Genomic DNA, 9,377 nt, shown 5'->3' with positions numbered 1-9,377 from the left:
AGCCCCATTAGTGTCTCAAGCAGCAGACAAGCCCGCTTTGTTTTTGGGGTGTACTTGACATTAAATGCCAAGAACACTGCCAAAAGCAAAGTAAACCCATCTACCAAATCCACCGCAGTGAGCTGTAAGCGCTCAAAAGAAACTAAGATGCTGGATGATGCCGTAGCTTGCTCGGTTGAGTGAAGGAGCTTTGGCTACGCGTGCATTTATCCGGGTGCCTGCAAACATGAATGAAAATAATGCAAGTAAGAGTCAATTCCAGTGCCCTTTTCATACTATCCTGCATATAACCCCATGAAAAAAAAAAGAATACAACTAGAATGTACTGATCGTGTGTGTCATGTCGCCACTAGTGTGTACCTATGTTGTGACCAAGTGCAGACACCTTTCATTGCAAACCTTCATTCAGAGCTAGTTTTATGAAGCCCAATACAATTATCACTATGCTAGTCCTTTCAAAAACTGTGTGCATGTAAAACAAGCACATATTTACCAAATGAAAATTTTAACATGAGCAAGCTTGTAGCGCCCGGCGACGCTATAAAGCGCCGGCGCTGAGCTCGGCGTTCCCGCGCTAGAGGAAAATAAAGATGAACAGCGCGTGCTGGGCGCGCACGCCCGGCACGGGCAGTTCGGAACTAGAAGCCTGCCACGCTGGTCGTCTCTCTCTGGTGCTCCGCTGCGACCCCGCAAAATCCTCAATAGTGGTGACCCGGCGAACCGTGCCTTCTACCCAGCGGCGTCCTAGCATGGCGTACTGGCAGCACCCAACTTTCGACCCGCCGCTCCCGGCGTTCCGGCCTGCAGGCGTCGGCGGGTGGTTCGCCCAACTGGAGGCTGCGATGTACCTGAACGGCATCACCATCCAGCCGTTCAAACACGAAGTCCTTTGTGACATCCTCCCGGCCGACCTCCTGCGTCGGCTCACCTACTCTGCTTTCGGCGGCCGGCCATACGATGAGCTGCGTGCGGCCGTCTTGGCGTACTTCGGCGCCTACTACGTTCCGCCGCCGCTCTACGACGCAGCGGACCCGTTTTCGCCGCCGCCAGCCTCTGGCCCTGCACCGGCCTCGCTCGCGCCCACGCAGCCTTCATCAGAACCCGGCCCGCCTCAGCAGCCCCTCGCCGCATCGCCGCCACTCCCGTCCAGCGTCTCCAGCCCGGCTGTCTCTCTCGACGCCACACCAGGTGGGATCCGCACGAGCTCCGCCTCGCGTCCTTCTCCCACTCCTATCGTACCCGCGTCTCTGGCCCTGCCTCCGTGCGCTTCAGTGGCGTTGTCGCCAGAGCCTCCTGCAGCCAAAGACGACTCTGCGGCAGCAGCCGTGCCGAGGCTTCCGGCATCTCCATCTACCTCGTCACTACCGCCAACAGCTCTGCAGGCCTCTTCTGTGAGGTTGGAGCCGTCGCCCGCTGATGCTAAAGAGCCCTCGACGACGACCAAGCCTGCTTGTCACACTCCCAGCCCCTCAGAAGGTCCGCAGAGCACTACTCGTCATCACGAGCAGGATGGGAAAGCCAACCCGATGACAGCAGTAACAAGCACGGCGATCGCCTCCAGCCCCACTTTGCCTGAAACAGTTCCTGACCCAGTGTCAGCGCTTGCTCTCAAGCCCGACCATGCCCACACGCGCATCAGCACTGACCAGTCGCTCCGGACGGCCACTCCCGCTTTACCCCAGCACCTGGAATTGAACCCAGCAACTTCCTCCGTCATCACCACAGCTGTCACCGTTGTCTCGTCGGTCACACCTGTGCCAACCCTAGTGGCCGGACCGCTCTGCTCGCGCCCTACATCAGGGGCACCTGAGCCATGTAAGCCAGCCATTTCCACCTATTTGGACGACTTGAAGCTGGCGCTACAGCAGCGACACGACACGACGCTAAAGACCACATCTGTCCACGAAGCCGTTTCGACCGCTCCCTTGCTTGTGACGGCGTACTCTGTGTGCCAGCTTCCCGCCGACATCAGCGGCAACGGTCCAGCATCAATGACACTTGTGCCAGCGGGCAGCACTACAGTCGGTGACGGCCCCACCATGGCCTCCATTGCCCTAATATGCTTTGTCAGCTCGGCACCCTGCATCATTCGCCCATTGCGCAGCAGTCAGGCTCGTCCACCTGAATCCGCGCCCTCCATCCGATGGCTCTTCCCGGACCCTGACATGAACTTATTGGACACTCATTCCCTCCTCTCTTCCACCGAGTCCACATTTCGACGTTCCGTCTAGGCGGGGGGCCCTGTAGCGCCCGGCGACGCTATAAAGCGCCGGCGCTGAGCTCGGCGTTCCCGCGCTAGAGGAAAATAAAGATGAACAGCGCGTGCTGGGCGCGCACGCCTGGCACGGGCAGTTCGGAACTAGAAGCCTGCCACGCTGGTCGTCTCTCTCTGGTGCTCCGCTGCGACCCCGCTAATCCTCAACAAGCTCTTCTGCAAGTATCATGATCAGCCTGACTACGCCCACTGCAAGGCAAAGGCCTCTCCCATGTTCTCCAATTAACCCTGTCCTTCGCCAGCTATGTCCACAGTGTTCCTGCAAACCTCCGCCCATGGAACTTTTTGCTGCTTCCTGCTACGCTTGCCTTCTTTTGGAATCCACTCCGTTACCCTTAAGGACCAGCGATTATCTTGCCTTCGTCTTACATGCCCTGCCCAAGCACCCTTTTTTCTCCTGATTTCGACTAGGATGTCTTCAACCCGCGTTTGTTCCCTCATCCACTCCGCCCGCTTCCGATCTCCTAACGTTACACCTATCATTTTTATTTCCATAGCTCGTTGCGTTGTCCTTAACTTAAGCTGAACCCTCTTCGTTAGCCTCCACGTTTCTGCCCCATAGGTGAATACCGGTAGGATACAGCTGTTGTATACTTTTCTCTTGAGGGGTATTGAAAAACTGCCATTCATGATCTGAGAGAACCTGCCATATGCACTCCACCCCATTCATATTCCTCTAGTTATTACCCTTCATGATCCGGATCAGGGGTCACTACCTGCTCTAAGTAAATGTACTCCCTTATCACTTCCAGTCATTTCTAAAACCACACCTATTGTGCTTGACGGGTCTTGTCACATAATACATTGTGCAGTTTAAAATATAGGGTAACCTTGAATGGGGAAAACACTTAAACCAATGACAGTTTTCTTGCTGAAGAGAAATGGCTGTTGCAATTCCTGTTTCTCAGATACCATTGACTGAATTTCATGCTCTAAAATAGTGAAGGAAAAATTCAAAATTTTTTATCTCAAAGAGGCAGAGAACAAATTTCAGTTTGGTTTGGGTTGGTTTATGGGGTTTAACGTCCCAAAGCGACCCAAGCTATGAGAGACGCCGTAGTGAAGGGCTCCGGAAATTTCGACCACCTGGGGTTCTTTAACGTGCACTGACATCGCACAGTACACGGGCCTCTAGAATTTCTCCTCCAAAGAAATTCCAGCCGCCGCGGCCGGGATCGAACCCGCGTCTTTTGGGTCAGCAGCCGAGCAAATTTCAGTTCCACATTTTTTTTAATGATGCATAAGGCATTACTATGCACGGATAACCCCACAGTATTCGCCTATGACTGCTAAGTAATTTGTAATTAAATATCTTCTCTCTCCTGCTTCACTTTTAAAAACTGAGCAATGGCAATGGCATCAAAGGTCAGTATAAGCCAGGGGAGGCATGAGGAAAACTGCAATATAATTGCGGCTTCGTCATTCATTGTGATTCCGACTCTTAAGGCAGGCTGGCTTTAGCATTGTAACTAATTAAAACGATGAAGTAGCGATATCGTAGCTTTTTTGTGACTTCCATAACCTATACTGAACATTGATGTCATAGCAATTGCTATGCTATTGAAACAGGGAAGAAAAGAAATATGGTTGTAATTATTTAGCGATTGGAGACGAATACTATGCAACAATTCTATGTATACGAATGCCCAGCACGTCGCTACAAAGAACACACATAACCAAAAATTTGGTGTTTTACTCATTTAAGGTAATACTACTTCCCACGCAAGAACACGACAGCCATGTGTAAACTTTTTGCTTTCATAGTAATAAAATCTATCCAACGACAAGTTAGGCGCAGCATGTCTGCTCTTTATAAATATGCAATACTGACAATGTTTGACACTAGCATTTGGCATGAACGAGATAACTGTGATTACTTCGCACATTACGTGCCAGTCTATACTATTATGCACAATTTAGATTTGCAAATGTAATGTGTAATTCTCTATGACTGTCACGTTAGTGCACTGCAAACCAATGAAGTTGTCTTGCATTTGCAATGTTCTCACTACTTTTATGCAACACTGATCACTTCAGTATATCTGCATCGTTCTGTTAGACGGCCACGGGATAGCTAAAATTAGGGCTATTTTATGTGATGGAAACCACTGACTAGACAACAAAGAAGAAAAGCCTCAACTACTGTCCTGGTGCTGGGACGTCTAATAAGAGCTCAGAAAGACTCGGTTTCAATACGCCAAACCCTCCGCATAACATTACCCTGTGCGAAAATACCCCACCCCACCCTAGCTTAATTTCTGTCCACAGGCACCAAGGCTCACTGCACCTGTTATAAATATTGCCCCAAATATTGCAATCAAGCTGCCCGTGTATGCATAGGCTATCTGTGCATGGAGAAAGAAAGAAGTTGTTAGGAATGTTTCACACCAAAAAAAGAAAAAAAGGCAGCCTGTTTCTCAGAAACAGCTAAGAGCATGAAATGGTGTGTCCAAAAAAATTAGGCTGCTTTGTACTTATTTATGACAACGAGAACTGTCAGAGCTGCGCTTTCAAAAATTCAGGAGCTTTGTGCACAAACGTAGCTTCCGTATGCACGTCTTGCAGCACCAACGCTTCCGAATTGAAACGACCGATGAATATGCACAGGAAAAAGCAAATAGAGAGCGCTTGAATTTGAAAGAAAAGCTACCTTGCACAATCAGAAATTTCGCGACAGAACCTTCCAAACAGTGACGTGTACTGGTTGCGGTATACCGAATATATACCTAGCAAATAAGTGTGGGTTTTTTTAACGAGCAAGATTCTGTGGCGGCAATGCTGCAGCTCCAATTCCGAAAACCTAACGCTGCAAAAATTGAGTTTTCAAAATACGTGCGAATGCACGATACACTTTTGCACGCATTTAGAACTTTCAGTTGTGAAACACAGACAACGAATCTTATGTATGCGTCTTCCTTGGCTGGTAAAAAAATTCTTCTATAAGTCTCCAGTTTGCCTGTGTACTCCACAAATTCTAGGATCCCTGTCCGCTACATGTCAAATTTCACTGAAGCGAAAGTAATACAACCGACAGCTGATGATCTGCTAGGGCAACAGGATTTCAAAAGTTTGAGAAGGACAGTGGGAGTCCAATCCAGGTGGAGTAGTGAAATTTGACTAGTAACAGACAGGGATTATCCAATCTGTGGAGGACACTGGCAAATTGGAGACTTACGGAGGAATTTTTTTACCCGCCAAGGAACACGCATACACAAGAGAGAACCACAGAGGACTACGGCTTTTACCAGCCCTTGTCCTGTGCGGTTCTCTCTTGTGTATGCGCCTTTCTTGGCTGGTAAAAAAATTCTTCCATAAGTCTCCAATTTGCCTGTGTCCTCAACAAACCGCAGGATCCCTGTCCACTACTAGTCAAATATTTCAACTCCACCTGGCTTGGACTCCCACCGCCCTTCTCTGTGGAGACAGGGTGACAGCAGCTTTCAAAGGACAAGGTTAACTGCAGATCAACTGGGGAAGCATTATCCTGCACTGATTTTGACGGCAGGTTCACAAGACAAACAAAATCAACTCGAGGAGCGGGGTGCACATCATGCGACTGAATGTCAATGGCCAGTGAAATAGGCACCAGCACTGTGGAATGCACATGCAGAAAACGAGACGCATTTTTTTGGCAACTTTGAGTAGCAGTCTACTGCACTTTTAAAGAGCAAAGCTCTCAAGTATGGCAACACTGGCACTTTTTGTTTTACTGGGATGAGGGTCGTCGTGAGGGTTGAAGTCCATATTTCTTTTCCATCCACTGTGTTAATTGCGAGATATGTTTACCTAATAGGGGCTGGGCATCTAACATCACCGTTATTTCTTTGCAGCAGTTAAAACAATACAGCATACATTTTATAACATGCTTAACGAATTTCTGGGAGCAGCATGCTTTTACCCTTCTACTATTTGTTGCTACTGAATCAGTTTGGCGTTGATAAAACATCTTTAATAAGGAGTAATTGCTCATTGACATCCACTCGAGCACAGCCAAATGGCTACAAAGGAAAGCTATACAGCTTTCACAGAAACTTCGTAGTTAAAGAAAGATTCGTCCTGGTCCGGTGTTCGAACTCAGAACCACCACTTCACTGGAGCAGTCGCTCTACCAATTTGTCCAACCTGGACGGCAAGCTTATGGTAGGGCGAGAGCGAAGTGATCAATAACTCGAGTGGGAACTGTGTTGGTCCAATGTTTTAGGACCCCTAAAACATTGGACAAACTCAGTTCCCGCTTCATGTTACCTCTAAAACATTGGACAAACTGAGTTCCCGCTTCATGTTACAATACTGAGTGACATTTTGGTCTATACGCCAGAAATACCGGTAAAGCATCATGATAGAACACAATGTTTTTTAAAGGGATAAAGGAATATGTTCGACCTTTCAGAGGGCACATATGCATAAGAGGCAACATGTGTGAAATAGTCACTGCACCTGAAGCAGTGTAAACTCCGTTATGTTAACAGCAGCAGTCAAAAGCTTCATGAGCGACTATTTCATACAGATCATGCAATTACATTCATGTAATTCAGGATCAGATTCATGTGATTATACAGGGAGGTACTGCTGCTGAGTGCACGTAGAGCTCTGCATGCATTTCTAAACCCGGCTGTGAGCCTATGTCTACGAATTTTTTCTAAATAGGCAGGTAAGGTATTCATCACTGGAAAACAATACCTACCACAAACAGCTGAGGAGAGATAGCACAGTCAAAAGCTGGAAGCACGAATGGCCCAGTAGATACTGGCAGCTGGCAACTGCAAATAAATATGTCAGAGCAACTGTTGTCAGTGGCCGTAACAATGTCATGAATGACAAGAGAAGAAATTGTCTACTGCTTCATAAATTAGAATAAGGTATTAACATAGGAACACAAAAAGCAATGAGATGGCCGATGACAAAAGAAATGAACAGATTGTATGTGATGCACCGATATACATTTTTTCAGCAGATTTACATGACTGTCACAACCGCATAGAAAGATGAGCAGGTTGGAATACCACTATTTTTATGCATGATGAAAAGAGCGTAACTATTCGAATATAGCATGCACAGGATACAATTATTACTACTAGGGTGCTTTGCAGCAGCACCAAAGGTATTTTTAAATTGAACGTAGCGACCAGTAGACCCGTCTGCTTTGCACAAATGACGAGAGGATGAAAAAGGCATGCATTCATTAGCAAGAAGCACGATATCTCACATCGCAGAATGAAACGAAAATTGGTATTGCATTTAACAAATCTGCACAGAAATAAAAACTGCCTAGTGGACATGCAAGTAAGAGCAAGGGAAAAAAATACCGAAGAAAACTGGTGAGTGTGGTGCAGGGAGGTCTGTGGGTAGGGTCTCGTGCCTGGGAATAGTTCCGAGCGCGCAGAATCGCCGGCAGCACAGCTGGTGGCAGTCAACCAAGAATAAATAAGAGAAAGTGAAAATCAATAACAAACCATCACCGATATAGCGAACGACTTGAAAGCGGGCCGCACAAACGAGGGATATAGCAAAAAGCTTGAAATCCTAAATAAGTGCGCAGTTGCATCCCAAACAGTTCTCAAAATCTGAAGGCGAGGAAGCATCGACACCTACACCTCAGGGCAGACGCAAGAACGATCTAACTTTGACATAATACTGTGTCAAATTCTGTTCCATGGGGAAGCACATATAAAAATTTACAAATGACTAGGCAAGGGATATGCCCCAGCCTTTTACACGCGATCATTGTCCGCGAAAAAATTGTATGACAAATATTAAGGCGTAAGCACTAATCCGACGAGTACACACACTGAGCACTGTCTGTTGGCAGCTGGCCTAGCGCGAGTGCTCTGTCGCGTGGCACTGCCGCTCATCGTCATCTTCTAAGTAGCACAAATCAATCCGACGGGCACCAGCCGCGAGGCAACTCGACCGTTGTCAGTTCCCTTGTCTGTCCGCAGCTGGCCTAGCAAGAGCGCTCTCTAACGTGGCACTGCACGCTCATCATCCTCTCCTACGTAGCACAAATCTATGCTATTGGAATGTAGTAAACATTGTCTGTTGTTTTTCGCAGCGCTAGCAAGCGACCGCATAACTCTGTTGTGATAACTGGTGGCATTTTTATTTACCGCGGCACCCGAGTACTAAACGCAGATAGAGACTATGGAGCAACAGTTGCCATGCGGCCTATACGCCCGTTCTTTTCTGGTAAAGGCCGATTCACACGACGATCCGTTCGCCCGCTGCCGCGGCCGACAGCGCGCCTCTCAATGTGGTGACGCATGAATACGTAGTGCGCGGGCCGCGGGCGAACGGACCGTCGTGTGAATCGGCCTTAATGCATTATAGCTGAGGCAACCGCATGCAGACTGCCTGCACTGCCATCCCTATATAGGCGCACACTAATAACGCGTGCGAATAGAGATCAGAAGTAAAGAAACGTACACGGGACTCACCGTTCAGACGGCTCATCAAGGCTTAGCAAAACCGCACATTCTTCTTCGTTGCCTCTCCAGATGACAAGAAGTCGTAGCGCTACCTTTCTTCACGGCTTTACCCGTTCAAAATCACCAGTGTTGACAGGGCGTAATTCTCGTCGTTGGTTTCCAAAACACACTTGTGTTCTTCATACACGTCCACCGCACGAGCACTCAAACAATGCTACGAAAACCCAAATAGCACAAAACGTGACGACGGCTGCAGTTTTGCTTCGTTGAAAAAACCTACAAATGGGCTTACACCTACAAATTACCTACAAATTACTAATATTTGAATTGTGTTCGCAACAAAAACAAATTATATTTTTTCATTTTATTTCTTTATTAAATGCGAATACCAAAGCGCTTTTAGATACTTTTGCTGACATGACGTTTGTAGAAGCTGCGATCCTGTGATCCCATCCCCGGGTGTCCTAGCAGACGACGGCGCAGACGACGCTGTTGACGGAATGCAATTTCGATTGACGGCAGCGAAAATCCCTTAAATGCGACAAAAAAGGCAAAGAAACGCACCGTATCGCAAACTGGTCCATATCCAGGATATGTTTGACGCGAGCGGTAGGACAAAGAGCAGCTGCGATGCATTACTCTACGCGACACTGGCATGCTCGACGGAGATCTACATG

At 47.8% G+C, this 9,377-nt stretch overlaps 1 long non-coding RNA gene across 1 annotated transcript; it reads right to left on the bottom strand.

The window, feature by feature from the left end:
* Positions 1-8,848, bottom strand: LOC149370573 (uncharacterized). The gene is made up of 3 exons (XR_016285871.1): positions 8,710-8,848; positions 7,582-7,675; positions 1-218 (listed from the first exon to the last, which is right to left on the bottom strand). It is a non-coding gene; the product is annotated as an uncharacterized LOC149370573 (long non-coding RNA).
* Positions 8,849-9,377: the final 529 nt, after the last annotated feature.

Source organism: Amblyomma mixtum, chromosome 1 (genome assembly GCF_055824585.1).
Source record: "Amblyomma mixtum isolate Tamu chromosome 1, ASM5582458v1, whole genome shotgun sequence".
Lineage (NCBI taxonomy): Eukaryota > Metazoa > Arthropoda > Arachnida > Ixodida > Ixodidae > Amblyomma > Amblyomma mixtum.
Note: the sequence above shows the minus strand (reverse complement) of the source record. Positions and strands in the feature narration are given on the sequence as shown.